Source organism: Heterocephalus glaber, unplaced genomic scaffold, assembly GCF_053883595.1.
Source record: "Heterocephalus glaber isolate CG9 unplaced genomic scaffold, H.glaber_assembly_v1.0 deba00001481, whole genome shotgun sequence".
Classification (NCBI taxonomy): domain Eukaryota; kingdom Metazoa; phylum Chordata; class Mammalia; order Rodentia; family Bathyergidae; genus Heterocephalus; species Heterocephalus glaber.
The window spans coordinates 10,023,201-10,038,623 of NW_028258317.1; the positions used below are offsets into that span (position 1 = coordinate 10,023,201).

Genomic DNA, 15,423 nt, shown 5'->3' on the forward strand with positions numbered 1-15,423 from the left:
AATACACTTAGATCCCTCATATTTCCTCATAGTTCATGGTTGCTTCATTGTTTATGGAAATCCGGAGCTGAGGAAAGAATTAATTATTTAAGTCACTGTGGACATTTGTACGAGTGGAAGGTCATTACATTAGTCCATAATCTATATTTCAATAACTGGTAATGAAATTATTGTAAACATGTGTAAAATGTTTGTATTCTCAGCAATGTAAGAAGAGCAATCTGAGATTCATAGAATCGCAACTCAGGGAAGTAGCCAAAATGATGGAGATGTGTGTTTCTACATTAGGGGCTGGCACATATTTCTGAAAGTACCAGAGAGTAAATATTTTTAGCTTTGTCATCTATAAGTTTTGTTTCTACTCTTTGTCTGTGGTATTACAGTAACAAAGCATTGAGAGGTTTTTGGTAATGAATGATGGTGCCTGAGTTCCAATTAAACTTATTATATACTTCTGTTTTTTGGGGGGTTTTTTGGTACCGGGGATCGAACTCAGGTCCTTGCGCTTGTGAGGCAGGCAGCGGAACCACTGAGCTAAATCGCCAGCCCTAAACTTATTATATGGATACTGAAATTTATATTTCATATCATTTTTATATGTCATAATGTTTTTATATTTTTCTGTAAACATTTATAAGTGTAAAAACCACTTTTAGCCCACTGACCGCAAAAAACAGGTTATAGGCTGAATGTAGCTCATTTAGCACAATTTGATGGAATTTAGTGTGAAACAATCCAAGTGATCTTTTCTGATGTCAAAGTTGAGGTGTTTTCCAAGGAGCAATTACAGTTCAAATATTTCTGAGGGCCAAATTGCAGTAGATGGAGGTAGAAGGTGATTAATGTATAAGCAAGATGGAGAAGAACTGGTAGAAATGGATTTTGGATCATTTTTAGGTATAATGGGGAACCAGTGAGGAATCAGAGTAATAGAATTTGCATAAGAACACTGCAATTATATTTACCTAAACTTTTCCTTGAATTTCTTTTCTAATACTCTCTGTGTTTAGAGTAAAAAAAAAATCTCATTTGATTGGAGTGGGACTAAAGATTGCCTCCTCTCTCACTCATAGAAATGGTTACATTTCACACACTTGGTCAATCAGAACACCTGCATTGCCTATAATAATCATGCAAATGGAATGGCTATTACCTCTTGGTATGTTATATCATAGTTTTCATAGTGGACATAAGGTTTTTGGTTTTTAGGGTGTTTAGAAAGAATGTCTTTACCTGTAAGGTAGGACATTATTTTTTTGCCTGGGATATACCCCTCGATTTATATTTTATGGAAGTTTTTCTTTAAAGTGAGAAGGATTTCAATGTTTGTTTCTTGCTTTGTGTGTTTATTTTAATTGTTGTTCAAATTTGTAATCCTGAGAGTAAGCAGGATTAATGCGACATTTGAAAAGTTATAATTGGCAATTGAAGAACATTTTATATATTGACTAGTTTATATTAACCTTAAATTTTTGTATTTGTATGCTTAAATAAGTTGGAAGTCATATTGATATCACCCTAATTGTAGATTGAAATCTGTAATGTTATTGATAGAAATTTATATGATGATATTAAATAATTTCTACAATAATTTACCATTTACACATCATTTCAATGTGCCTTTTTATCTTAACATGTAAATTCATTTATTTCTGAATGTAAGTACTACTTTGAGAAATGTATTGATAATTTCAGTTTCTACAACCTCTGCAAAATAAATTTCTCCAAATTAAAGTAAGAAACTAATGAGTCAAAGAACTTGTTTGGTTACATGTTATTGTCAAGGGTACAGAAATTATATTACAACCTCAGTTTTAAAAACACAGCCAGTAATAAAAGAGACCAGAGTATCCATTTGTAATAATTTAAGAATTATGAATGTATTTTATTGTTTATGTAAAACATTTCTGGCTTATCAAAAACACTTGATTCAACATGAACAGATCAAATTAAGAATAAATCAAATTAACAAGCTCGTCACAGTAAAGGACACAACAAAATGCGGAGAGATCCTAAAAAATGAGAGAACACCTTTGCCATCTACTCTTCTGACAGAGGTCTAATATTGAGACTATGCAAGGGGTTATTGAAAAATACAATGAATATTTACATTTTAAAAATTTGTTACAGTAAAAGCTACATTGCTATTAATTGTCCTCAAAATTCTCCCCTTCACCTTGAACACATTTATCTCATCACTCTTGCCACCTTTTGAAGCAGTTCTGTAAGTCCTGTTCTGCAAGTATCTTTATGAAATGTGATTTAAAAAATACAATGAATGCTACTACCAAGTGCTATCAAAGTGAAACCAGGATCATAAACATATTTTGGTATGTCTTCATCTACATTATTCACCAGATCTTGCACAGTGTGATGTTTGGCTCTTCATCAATGTCAAAGTGAGGTAAGAATAAAGTTTTGAAATTATTCAGGACATAACAGCAGCTCCAACTGTCCTACTAAAGACACTCATGAGAAAGGGCTTCCAGAACTGCTTTAGAAAATGGCAAGAATGGTGGAGTATATTCAAAGCAAAGGATAGTTCTTTGAGGAGGAACAACAATGTGTCTTTATGATAATAATTTTGTTTCATAATTATTCACTGTGGTTTTTGATCATACCTTATATAAAGAACTCAAAAAACAACACTAAAAAAAACCCCTCAAATAATTAAGAATGGGCAAATGAATTGAGCAGACTCTTCTCAAAAAAAAAGTAAAAATGGCAAGTAAGTATATGAATAAGTGTTTAATAGTTTAGCTATTAGACATATTCAAATCTAAACTACTTTAGATCCATTTTACTTCAGTCAGAATGGCAATCATCAAGCATACAAAAAGCAGTAAATGCTGATGAGGATGCCAGGTGAAAAAGGAACATTTATACACTGTAGGTGGGAATGTAAATTAGTACAGACAAAATGGAAAACAACTTGGAGATTCATTACAACCTAAAAATAGAGCTATATTTCATTCAACTATACCACTCACCAGTATATTCCTGAAAGAAGAAAAATCAGCATACTGTAGAAATATCTCCATAACTATATTTATTACATTGGCATGAATTACAATAGCTAAGTATAGAAACACTTTAGCTGTTCATCACCATATAAATGAATAAAGAAAATTTTGTGAAAGTACACAATATAGTATTCTATCATACAAATGAAGTAATATCATTTATAGGAAAATATGGAACTGCAGATCATCATGTTAAATTAAATAAACCAGATTAAGAAAGACAGATTCTAAATAGATATTTACAGATACTACATAGACAAAAGTATCTTACATCTCTCTGTAAATAGGCCACAGTGAAGCTCATTATTCTGTGAAGTAATAAAGAATACTTATGATATGTAGTTTAATTATACTATTGAGATATTTTTGGTATTTGTTGGCTCCTAGTGATACAAATATATTCTTTTCATTATAAAGGTATACTTCAGAAAACAGGATAAATCATATTTTATTGAATTGTTTGTTCCCTTGGTTTGTTAATTTTAAATATCGATGATACTGTATGTAGATGTTAATTTTCACTCTTGCTCCAAGACCAAATATGTGGGGGATAGATTTGCACATACATTGCTTTGGTCCTAATGTTTATATCTCCTTAACAATTCATATGTTGAAACCTACCCCTCCAAGGTGATGGTTAAGAGGTTGTACCTTTGGGGAAGAGGTGAATTTATGAAGGCAGAGACCTCATGGGATATGTTCCTCTGTAAAAGAGAAGAAAGGGAGCTGCCTTTCCCTTTTCACCATGTGAGAATACAGCATTAGAGTATCATCTGTGGAGCAGAGAATGCACACATTAGCCACTTAATGTTAGCTCCTTGATCTTGAACTTTGCAACCTCTAGAACTACAAGAAATACATTTCTATTATGTACAAGTTGTCCATTCTAAGGTGTTTTCTTACAGCTTCAAGAACAGACTAACAGGGAAATTGATACTGAGAAGTGGATTATTGTTAGAATAAATGACTAAAAATATGGAGTGGCTTTATAGTTGGATAATGGGTAATGAATAGAAGAATTTTGAGGTACACTGCCATGAAAGGGGTCCTAAAGGTGATTCTGCTGAAGATTCAAACTATAGAAACAGCTTCAGTCTTCCTAGAAATTACCTAAGCGTTTATGAACAGAATATTGATAGAACTATTGACCTAGGGACAGTGATGTTCATTCTGAGGAAGTGTCAGATAGAAATGAGTGGTGCTGTATTAGGAACTAAAGAAAAGGCAACTATTGTTATAAAGTGATAAGGCATTTGGCTGAATTGTGTTCATGTTCTACTGTTTTCCAGAAGGTGGAACTTATGACTGATAGAATAAGATACTTGACAGGAGAAATCTCTAGGAAAATGGCCAAGGGTATATATCACAGCATCTGTAGAATTCCTGTAGTAAAGTGTGAGAAGAGAGGAGTGAATTAAAATGGAATTTATAATCAAAAGAGAAGCAGAAGTTAAAGATTTGGGACATTCTATACCTGTGGGGTACTAGTCTCTTTGGGGTCATCATTCTGTTGCCAGAGGGTTTGGGTGAAAATCCTGAATCTAGGCCCCAGCTATCTGGATCAGTTCATAAGCCTACTATGCAGAGTACATGAAGAGCCTATAATAATGGGAAAAAAAAGAGTTTACTCAAAATTTGGCCAAAATGGAAGGACAGCTAGTCTTTCCCCTTTGGGCCCACAGAAGTATTCTAAATTATAAAAAGTAGAACAACAGCCTAGAGTGTTTCTGTTTGAAACACTTAATCTGCTGGAAGACAAAAATAGGTAAATACTTAAAGACCTAGAAATAGAAAAAGACTTTCTGAACAGAGCCCTGGTTGCACAAGCAATAATACCAAGAATCAACCAATAGGATCACATCCAATTAAAAAGCTTCTGTGCAACAAAGGAAACCACCAACAAAGTGAAGAGACAACCCACAGAATGGGAAAGAAACTTTTCCAGCTACTCCTCAGACAAATGACTGAAATCTAGAATGTATAAATAACTTTAAAAAACCCTTAGACCTCTCAAATTTAAAGACTCAGTCCATAAATGTGCATCTGAAATAGACACTTGTCAGGTGAAAAAGTACATATAACCAATAAATTCATGAAAAAAATTATTCAACATTGCTGGCCATTCAAAATGTACAAATTCAAACATCACTGAGATTCCATCTTCCTACGAAAAGAATAGCTATCATAAAAAAAATTATACAATAACAAATTCTGGAGACATCAATGAGAAAAATAAATCCTTACTCATTTGTGGTGGGAGTGTAAACTGGTACAACCATTATGAAAATCAGTGTGGTGATTTCTCATAAAACTCAAAATAGAAATTTCATTTGACCCAGCTATTCCTCTTCTAGGCATCTTCCCAAAAGAGTTTGAGACATCATACCACAGAGATGTATGCATATGCGTGTTTATAGCAGCATAATTCATAATAGCTAAGTCTTGGACAGCTCATATGTCCATTAACAGATGAATAGATAAAGAAAATGTGGGTGCTGGCCTCTGCCAGAGGGCACCCAGACAACAGTTGTGTAGGAGCACAGGCCCCAGCCAGAGCTCTGCCCAGATACCATTAGTAAGTGTGTGCAGACCCTAGCCAGAAGCTCACCGAGATAACACCTCTGCAGGTGCACAGACCCCAGCCAGATTCCTACCCAGAAAACAGCAGCTTAGGTGCTCAGGCCTCACCCAGAATCCCATCCAAACAGCCCAGCATAGGGATGGAGAAGGCAATCACTTTTAATGCAGGAATTGGTGCAGTGGTGAGCAGCAGAGAGAAGTCCTCTCTGAGACTTGTTGAGAATTGAAGCCCACCAGGAGAGCAAAGAGTCACCACAATAAAATCACAGCAGACTGCATCTGTTGAAATGAGAAAATACCTAAAAAAGACTCAAAACCACACTTCAGTTCACCAAAGGCAACTCCAAGGGGCAATGAGATGGAGCAATCAATCATCTGGACTTCCTGGAATGGAAAGAAAAGAGGATGTGGAAAAAATAAAATCAGAAATAGTTTATTAGATAAGAACAGAGATGGTGTCCATAGTGAAAGACATGATTTATAACTCTAGGGCAGACACATAAAAAAATAGAAGAGCTCAGGAACATGATGGAATTCCAGGATAGGAAATGAATGGAATCCATAAAACAGATGAAAACAGATTTCCAGGAGATTAAAAACACCATTGAAAGTTTATGGAGCACAATGAGCCAATGTGAGGACAGCATTTCAGATTATGGAAGACAGAATTGCAACTAGTGACCAGAAAAAGAAAGATTTCTTAAAAACAGCAAGGGACCAAGAGAAAGCAATCCAGCAGCTGCAAGATCATGCAAAGAATAACATAATACAGATGAGAGTCAATGAAGAAACGAGACAGTGCACATGACATAAAAAATACTGTTCACAGAAGTACTGACAGAAAACTTCCCAAGCAGGGGAAAAGACAATGACATACAGACAAGTGAGGCATATAGGATTCCAACTAGCTGTGATCAAAAAACTTTACACATAGGCATATAATAGTCAAGATTCCAGAAACTCAACAGAAGAACAAAATATTACAAGCAGAGAAAAGAAACAAATCACATACAAAGGAAAGCTCATGCAAATCACAGGAGACCTCTCTACACAATCCTTCAAGTCAAGAATTCTGAGCCTGGAGTGAAGTATTTCAAGCTCTAAAAGAAAACAACTTCCAACCCAGATTGATGTACCCTCCAAAACTATCTTTCAAAATCAATGGAGAAATAAACTTTTATGACAAAGAACACATGAAGAACTTCAGGAATACCAACCCAGCACTCTATAAAATTATTTTAAACAATGTCCTAGGAAAAGACAATGAGGGTCACAACCCACCAAGCCCAACAGAATAAATCCAACAGGCAAGGCAAGAAATTAAATGCAAAGGGGGAGAATTCAACAACAAGAAAAGTCATGACAAGGGTCAGTCAATACATATCTGTTATAACCATCAATGGTAATGTTTTCACTTCACCAATCAAAAGAAATAGAATGGCAGAATGGGTCAAGAAAAATGATCCAACAATATACTGCATAAAAGAGACACTTAATTAAAAAGTAAACTCATAGACTGGAATTTAAAGGGCAGAAAGCCATACTCAATGTGACAGGAAGCTGAAAAAAGCATGAGTAGCTATCCTATTTGCATATACAATGGATTTCAAACCAACACTCATTAAGAGATATGCAGAAGGCCACTATGTCCTTATAAAGGGAAAAATCCAAGAGGAAGAGATGACAATCATAAATATATATGCTCCAAACACTAGTGCACCCAACTATATAAAACAAATAGTAATGGACATGAAAAATCAAATAAGCACTACTACAATAGTATTGGGAGACCTCAATACCCCACTGTCACAAATAGATCAACTAGACAAAAAATAAACAGCGAAATACTATAACTCAATGGAACTCTTCAACAAATGGACTTAAGAAATGTTTACAGTGCTCCACCCTAACAAATCAGAATACACATTCTTTTCAGCTGCACAGTGATCATTCTTCAAAGTAGACCACATATTGCTCATAGAATATATTTTAGTAAATGCAAAGGAATTGAAGTTATTCTCTGTATATTATCAGATCATACTACAATGAAATTGGAGATCAATAGCAAAAGAAACCACAAGAATTTCATAAACACATGAAAAGTGAACAACACACTCCAGAACAACCAATAGGTCACAGAGGAAATTAAAGAAAAAAATGAGTTTCTACCAGTAAATGACAATGCCAGTACAACATAATCTATGGGAGTCAATGAAAGCAGTCTTGAGAGGGAAATTCATAGCAGTGAATACTCATATTAGGAAAGCAGAGTAAGCTCAAATATGCAACCTAATGTTGAACTACAATCTTCTAGGAAAAGAAGAGCAAGATAAACCCGAAGCTCATGCAAGTAAGGAAATTTTGAAGATAAGAGCAGAAATCAATGCAATGGAGACAAAGAAAACATTACAAAAAAATCAATGAAGCAAAGAGTTGGTTCTTCAAAAGAATAAACAAAATTGACAAACCCTTTGCCAACCTTATGCAAAAAATGAAGGAATGAAAAGGCTGCAATCCATACAATTAGAATTGAAAAGGATGAAATTACAATGGACCCAACAGAAATCCCAAGGATCATCAATACCTACTTTGAGAACCTATACACCAGTAAGATGGAAAACATAGAAAAAATGGACAGATTTCAAGATACATATGAATTACCAAAGTTGAATGAAGAAGATCTAAAATTTCTAAACAACACTATATCAAACAACAGAATTGAAAACATAATTAAAACTTACCAGCTAAGACAAGCCCAGGTCCTGATGTCTTCCCTGCTGAATTCTCCCAGACATTTAGAGAAGAAATATTGCCTCTACTGTTTACCCTTTTCAATGAAATTGAACGTGAAGCAGTACTCCCCAATTCACTCCTGGAAGCAACCATCACCTTGATGCCCAAAGCAGAGAAGACCTAACTGAAAAGGAGAACTGTAGGCCAACCTCACTAATGAACATAAATGCAAAAATCCTCATTAAGATACTGGCAAAAAGAATCCCAAAGATCATCAAGAAGATTTTACATCCTGACCAAGTGGGATTCAACATACAGAAGTCAATAAATGTAATACACTATTTCAACAGAGCCAAGACAAAAAAAAATATGATCATCTCAATAGATTCAGAAAAAGCATTCAACAAAATCCAACACCCATTCATGATAAAAACCCTACAGAAAACTGGAATAGATGGTCTTTATCTCAAACTGATAAAAGCCATCTATGAAAAACCAACAGCCAACATCATATTAAATGGTCAAAAACTGAAGTCCTTCATGCTACAATCAGCAACAAGATAAGGATGTCCACTATCACCACTCCTGTTCAATATAGTTTTGGAAACATTAGCCACAGCAGTTAGAAAAGGAAAAGAAATAAAAGGAGTAAAGATAGAAAAGGAAGAAGTTAAATTGTCATTATTTCCAGATGACATGATACTCTACATAGAAGACCCTGAGAACTCCACCAAAAGTCTTCTAGACTTAATTCCCATGTTCACTAGAGTAGCTGGATACAAGATGAACACACAAAAATCAGTAGCGTTTTTGTACATGAACAGTAGACTCATTGAGAGAGAAACTGGAGAAACAACTCCTTTCACAATAGCGTTCCAAAAAAAAATGAAATACCTAGGAATCAATCTAATGAAAGAAATCAAAAACCTCTACTCTGAAAACTACAGCACTTTATAAACAGTGATCACTGAGGATATCAGAAAAATGAAAAACAGCCCTTGTTCCTGGGTTAGGAAAAACCATTATTGTGATAATATTCATATTTCTAAAACTGCTATAGCGATTCAATGCAATCCTAATTGAAATTCCAACAGCATATTTCATAGAACTTGAAAAAACAATCCAAAATTCTTTTGGAACAAGAAGAGACCAATAGCAAAAGCAATTCCAGGAAACAAAGACAAGCTAGGGGGTATCACAATCCTCACCTTGATACTATACTACAAATGTACTGTGATTAAAAACAGCATTGTACTGACATAGAGACAGATCTGAGGATCAGTGGAACTGATTAGAAGATGCAGAAACAACTCTAGACATACTGTGCTGCCTCATCTTTGCCAATGGAGCCAAACACCTTCACTGGAGGAAAGATAGCCTCTTTAATAAATGGTGCTGGAAAAACTGGGTTGTCTCTCACCATGTACTGAACTAAAACCAAAGTGGATGAAATATCTAAATATTCTGGCTTGCCCCACCCTCTTTTACCCAGGAGACCTTGAGGACACCCCCCCGGGCAGGCACACTCACTGCCGCTTTGGCCTTGCAGTCAGTCGCGGGTAGCTGTGCCCTGCTCCATCTGGCTTGCCTAGCCCACTTGCATCCAGGAGACCGTGAGGATACCCCCCCTCCCCGGGAAGGCACATTGGCTGCCAGTTTGGCCTTGTGGTCAGACAAAGGTAGCTGCACCCTGCCCCATCTGGCTTGCCCTGCACGCTTTCATTCAGGAGACCATGAAGATACGCGCTGCTTCCCCCTCCCCCGGCAGGCACACTGGCTGCGAGTTTGGCCTTGCAGTCAGATGCAAGTAGCTGTGCTCTGCTCAGTCCAGATTTCCCTGCCTACTTGCATCCAGGAGACCATGAGGATACTGCCCCCCTCCCCAGGAAGGCACACTGGCTGCCAGTTTGGCCTTGTGGTCAGACAGGGTAGCTGCACCCTGCTCTATCTGGCTGGTCCTGCACACCTGCATCCAGGAGACCATGAGGACACCACCACCACCACTACCCCCCAGTGCCACAGGTCACCGGCTTGGCAGCACGGGAGCCTGTAACAACAGCTACCCCCCAACCCCCTCCCCACCTGCCTGTGGCCTCTTGGCTGTGCAACTACCCAGTTCCACACTACAGAGGCACAGGAGGACATAAAGCCCATTGTTCTGAGTTACAGAGGTGAACAGAGAGAGGGCCTCTTTCAGGCTCCCTGATGAAAACTGAAGGCCACTGGAAAAGTGAAGATAATCTCTGAAATATAGGTACAACAGACTGCTGTACTTGTTAAGTTGGAGGGATCATCACCTCCCATTTGATCATGGACTATTTTCAGGGGAAAGACAGCAGGAACCTGTAGTAGAGCCTTGTGGAGTTTGGCCCTGTGGGAAGGCAGGGAGCTCAGTTTGAGACTTGCAGCTGGAACTCTGTCTGAATCTCATGGGTCTGTGACTGGCTTAGTGGGACTCATTGACTTATAACTGACACTACCAAAAACAAAAATGAAAAGACATTTAAGCAAGTCACAAACCAAGGCTTCCACCCCAAAAAAGGCAATTTCTGGGGAAAACAAGGTGGAAAAGTCTGATAATCAACCACCTGGACACCCTGAACTGATAGCACAGGAAGTAACAAAACAGATTAATGAGGGTCTAGAAAAATTCAAAGCAGAAATAATCTCCCAGATAACTACAGAGGTGATGAGCAGAATGAAAGACATAATTAGAGGCTCTAGAACAGAAACAGATAAAAAAATAGATGAGCTCAGAAATATGCTGGAAGCCATGAATTCCCAGCATAAGAAAGAAATACAAACCGTGATCACTCAACATAAGAAAGAAATGGAATCCATGAAACAGATTCAAACAGATATTCAGGAGATTAAAAACTCCATTGTAAGCATGCATAGCAGATTGAGGGAATCTGAAGATAGAATATCAGATATAGAAGACAAGATTGCAGTTAAGGACCATAAAAAGAGAGATTTCTTTTTTCTTTTTTTTTTTTTTGGTACTGGCGATTGAACTCGGGTCCTTGTGCTTGCACAGCAGGCAGCAAAACCACTGAGCTAAATCCCCGGCCCAAAAACAGAGATTTCTTAAAAATAGTAAGGGGCCATGAGAAATCAATCCAGCAGCTGCTAGATGATGCAAGGAAGAATAGCATAAGATTGATAGGAGTCCACAGAAAAACAGGAGAATACACAATTGACATAAAAGAACTGTTCATAGAAGTAATAGTAGAAAACTTCCCAGACAGAGGTGGAGAATTGGACATTCAGAGAAGTGAGGCATATAGAACTCCAATTAGCCATGATCAAAAAAAAATCTATGCCTAGACACATAATAATTAAGATCCCAGAAACCCAACAGAAGAACAAAATCCTACAGGCAGTTAGAGAAAAGAAACAAATCACCTACCAAGGAGAGCCCATCAGAATCATTGCAGATTTCTCAACATAAACCTTCAAATCAAGGAGAGCCTGGAGTGAAGTATTTCAAACCCTAAAGGAAAATAACTTCCAACCTAGACTGTTGTATCCTGCAAAATTATCTTTTAAAATCAATGGGGAAATTAGATACTTTCATGTCAAAGAGCACCTGAGAAATTTCATGAACACTAAACCAGCACTCCAAACAATCTTAAGCAATATCCTAGAAAAAGACAATGAAGGTCACAACTCCATGAGGCCCAACAGAGGGAAGCCACCAAACAAGGTAAGAAACTAAAATGAAAGGAAAAAAAAAACAAACAAGAAATAAAAGAATCACCAATAGTAAAACATGACAAGGATTAGTCAATATCTATCAACTGTAACTATCAATGTTAATGGTCTCAGTGCACCAATCAAAAGAAATAGACTGACAGAATAGATTAAGAAGCAAAATCCAACAATATGCTGTATGCAAGAAACACACCTAACTCAAAAAGAAATACATAGACTGAAAGTAAAATGATGGAAAACAGTTCTCCATGCCACAGGAACCTAGAAAAAAGCAGAGGTAGCAATTCTATTTGCAGACAAACTAAATTTCAAACTAAAATAAATTAAGAGAGACAAAGATAGTCATTACATCCTTGTGAAGGGAACAGTCCAAGAGGAAGAGATGACAATCCTAAATATATATGCACCAAAAACAAATGCCCCCAACTATACAAAACAAATATTAATGGACATGAAAAACCAAATAAGCTCTAATACAATTGTAGTGGGGGATCTCAATACCCCTTTATCAAAATTAGACAGACCATCTAGACAAAAAATTAACCATGAAATTCTAGAATTGAACCAAGCTATTGAACAAATGGACTTAATAGATGCTTACTGAGCGTTCCACCCCACAAAATCAGAATATACATTCTTTTCAGCTGCACACGCATCATTCTCTAAAATAGACCACATGCTAGCTCATAGGATATGTCTAAGTAAATGTAAAAGAATTGAAGTTACCCCCTGTATATTTTCAGACTGTAGTGCAATAAAATTGAAAATCAATGAGATAAGACACTGCAAAACTCCCCAAAACACATGGAAATTAAATAACACCCTCCTGAACAACCAATGGGTCAAAGAGGAAATTAAAGAAGAAATTAGACAGTTTCTACAAGTAAATGATAATGCCAGTACAATATACAGGAATCTATGGGACACAATGAAACCAGTCCTATGTGGGAAATTCATAGCAGTTAATGTCCATTAGGAAAGCAGAGAGAACTCAAATAAATAACCTAATGTAGAACCTCAAGCTCCTAGAAAAAGAAGAGCATAACAAGCCCAAAGCCCTTACAAGAGAGGAAATTATAAAGAGTGGAGCAGAAATCAATGCAATGGAGACTGAATGATACAAAAAATTAATGAATGAAAGAGTTGGTTTTTTGAAAGAATAAATAAAATAGATAAATTCTTGGCCAACTTTATCAAAAAAAAGGAAAGGCTCAAATCCATGCAATCAAGAATGAAAAAGGTGAAGTCACAAGAGATCCAGAAGAAATCGAAAGCATCATCAGTTCTTACTTTGAGAACCTGTACTCTAATAAAATGGAAAACACAGAAGAAATGGACAGATTCCTAGATACATACGAATTACCAAAGTTAAATGAAGAAGATATAGAAATTCTAAACACCCCAATTATAATGAGTGAAATTGAAAATGTAATAAAAAATTTACCAACAAAGAAAAGCCCAGGTGCTGATGTCTTCACTGCTGAATTCTACAAGACATTTAAAGAAGAACTATCACCATTACTCTTTAAACTCATCAAGGAAGTTGAAAGGGAAACAAAGCTTCCAAATTCATTCCTGGAAGTAAGTATTACTTTGATTCCAAAACCAGAGAAAGACACAACCCCAAAAGAAAACTACAGGCCAATCTCCCTGATGAATATTGATGCAAAAATCCTCAACAAGATACTGGCAAACAGAATACAGAGGGTCATTGAGAAGATCATACACCCTGACCAAGTCAGATTTATCCCAGGGATGCAAGGATGCTTCAACATTTGTAAATCAATAACTGTAATACACTACATTAACAGACTCAAGGATAAAAACCATGTGATCATCTCATATGCAAAAAAGGCATTCAACAAAATTCAACACCCATTCATGATAAAATCCTACAGAAAATTGGAATAAAAGGTCTTTATGTCAACTTGATTAAGGCTGTCTATGAAAAACCAGCAGCCAACATCATACTAAATGGTCAAAAACTGAAAACTTTCATGCTAAAATCAGGAACAAGGATGCCCACTATCACCACTCCTGTTTAATATTGTTTTTGAAACATTAGCCACAGCAATTAGAAAAGAGAAAGAAATAAAAGGAATATAGATAGGAAAGGAAGAAGTTAAACTGTCATTATTTGTTGATGATATGATTTTTTACATAGAAGACCCAAAATACTCTGCCAAAAGATTTCTAAACTTAATTAACAGATTCAGTAGAGTAGCTGGATATAAGGTCAACACCCAAAAAACAATAGCCTTTTTATATACAAATAATAGACTCATTGAGAGAGGAATAAGGGAAACAATTCCTTTTACAATAGCATCCAAAAAAATTGAAATATCTAGGAGTCAATCTAACAAAGGAAGCAAAAGACCTCTACACTGAAAACTATAGCACTTTGAGAAAGGAGCTTGATGAGGATATAAGAAAATGGAAAGACATCCCTTGTTCCTGGATAGGAAGAACCAATATAGTGAAAATGGCCATACTTCCAAAACTATTATATAGGTTTAATGCAATGCCGATTGAAATTCCAACAATATATTTCACAGAACTAGAGAAAACAATCCAAAAATTCATGTGGAACCAGAAGAGACCTAGAATAGCAAAAGAAATTTTAGGCAACAGAGATATGGCAGGGGGTATCACAATCCCCAATTTGAAATTATACTACAAAGCTACTGTGATAAAAACAGCATGGTATTGGCAAAGAAACAGACCTGAGGCTCAGTGGAATAGATTAGAAGATGCAGAAAGAACTATAGATATGCTCAGCCACCTTACTTTTCACAAAGAAGCCAACTATCCTCATTGGAGGAAAGATAGCCTTTTTAATAAATGGTGTTGGAAAAACTGGATTTCAACCTGCCAAAGATTAAAACTTGACCCATGCCTATCACCATGCACTAAATTAAGATCGAAGTTTGTTAAAGATTTAAATATTAGGGCAGAAACACTAAATTTGCTGGAGGATAAATTAGGTATATGTCTTGAAGATATTGATATAGTAAAAGACTTTATGAACAAAACCCCAGTGGCATGGGAACTTGCACAAAGAATCAACAACTGGGACCTTATCTTATTACAAAGCTTCTGCACTACAAGAGAAACCAACAGAGCTAAGAGACAACCTACAATGTGGGAAAAAACTTTTAACAAGTGTACCTTAGACAAAGGACTACTATTTAGAATATATTAAGAACTGAATAAAATCAGACCCCTCAAATTCAAAGGCCCAATTCAAAAATGGGCATCTGAAATGAACAGACATTTCTCAGACAAAGAAGTAAAAGCAGCAAATAAATATATGAAAAAATATTCAACATCACCAGTTATTCCAGAGATGCAGATTAAACCAACACTGAGATTC

At 36.2% G+C, this 15,423-nt stretch overlaps 1 protein-coding gene across 1 annotated transcript in view; it reads left to right on the forward strand.

The window, feature by feature from the left end:
• The window catches only part of LOC101717293 (bile acid-CoA:amino acid N-acyltransferase), a 127,159-nt gene that overhangs the window by 11,155 nt on the left and 100,581 nt on the right, over positions 1-15,423 (forward strand). The window lies entirely within an intron of this gene.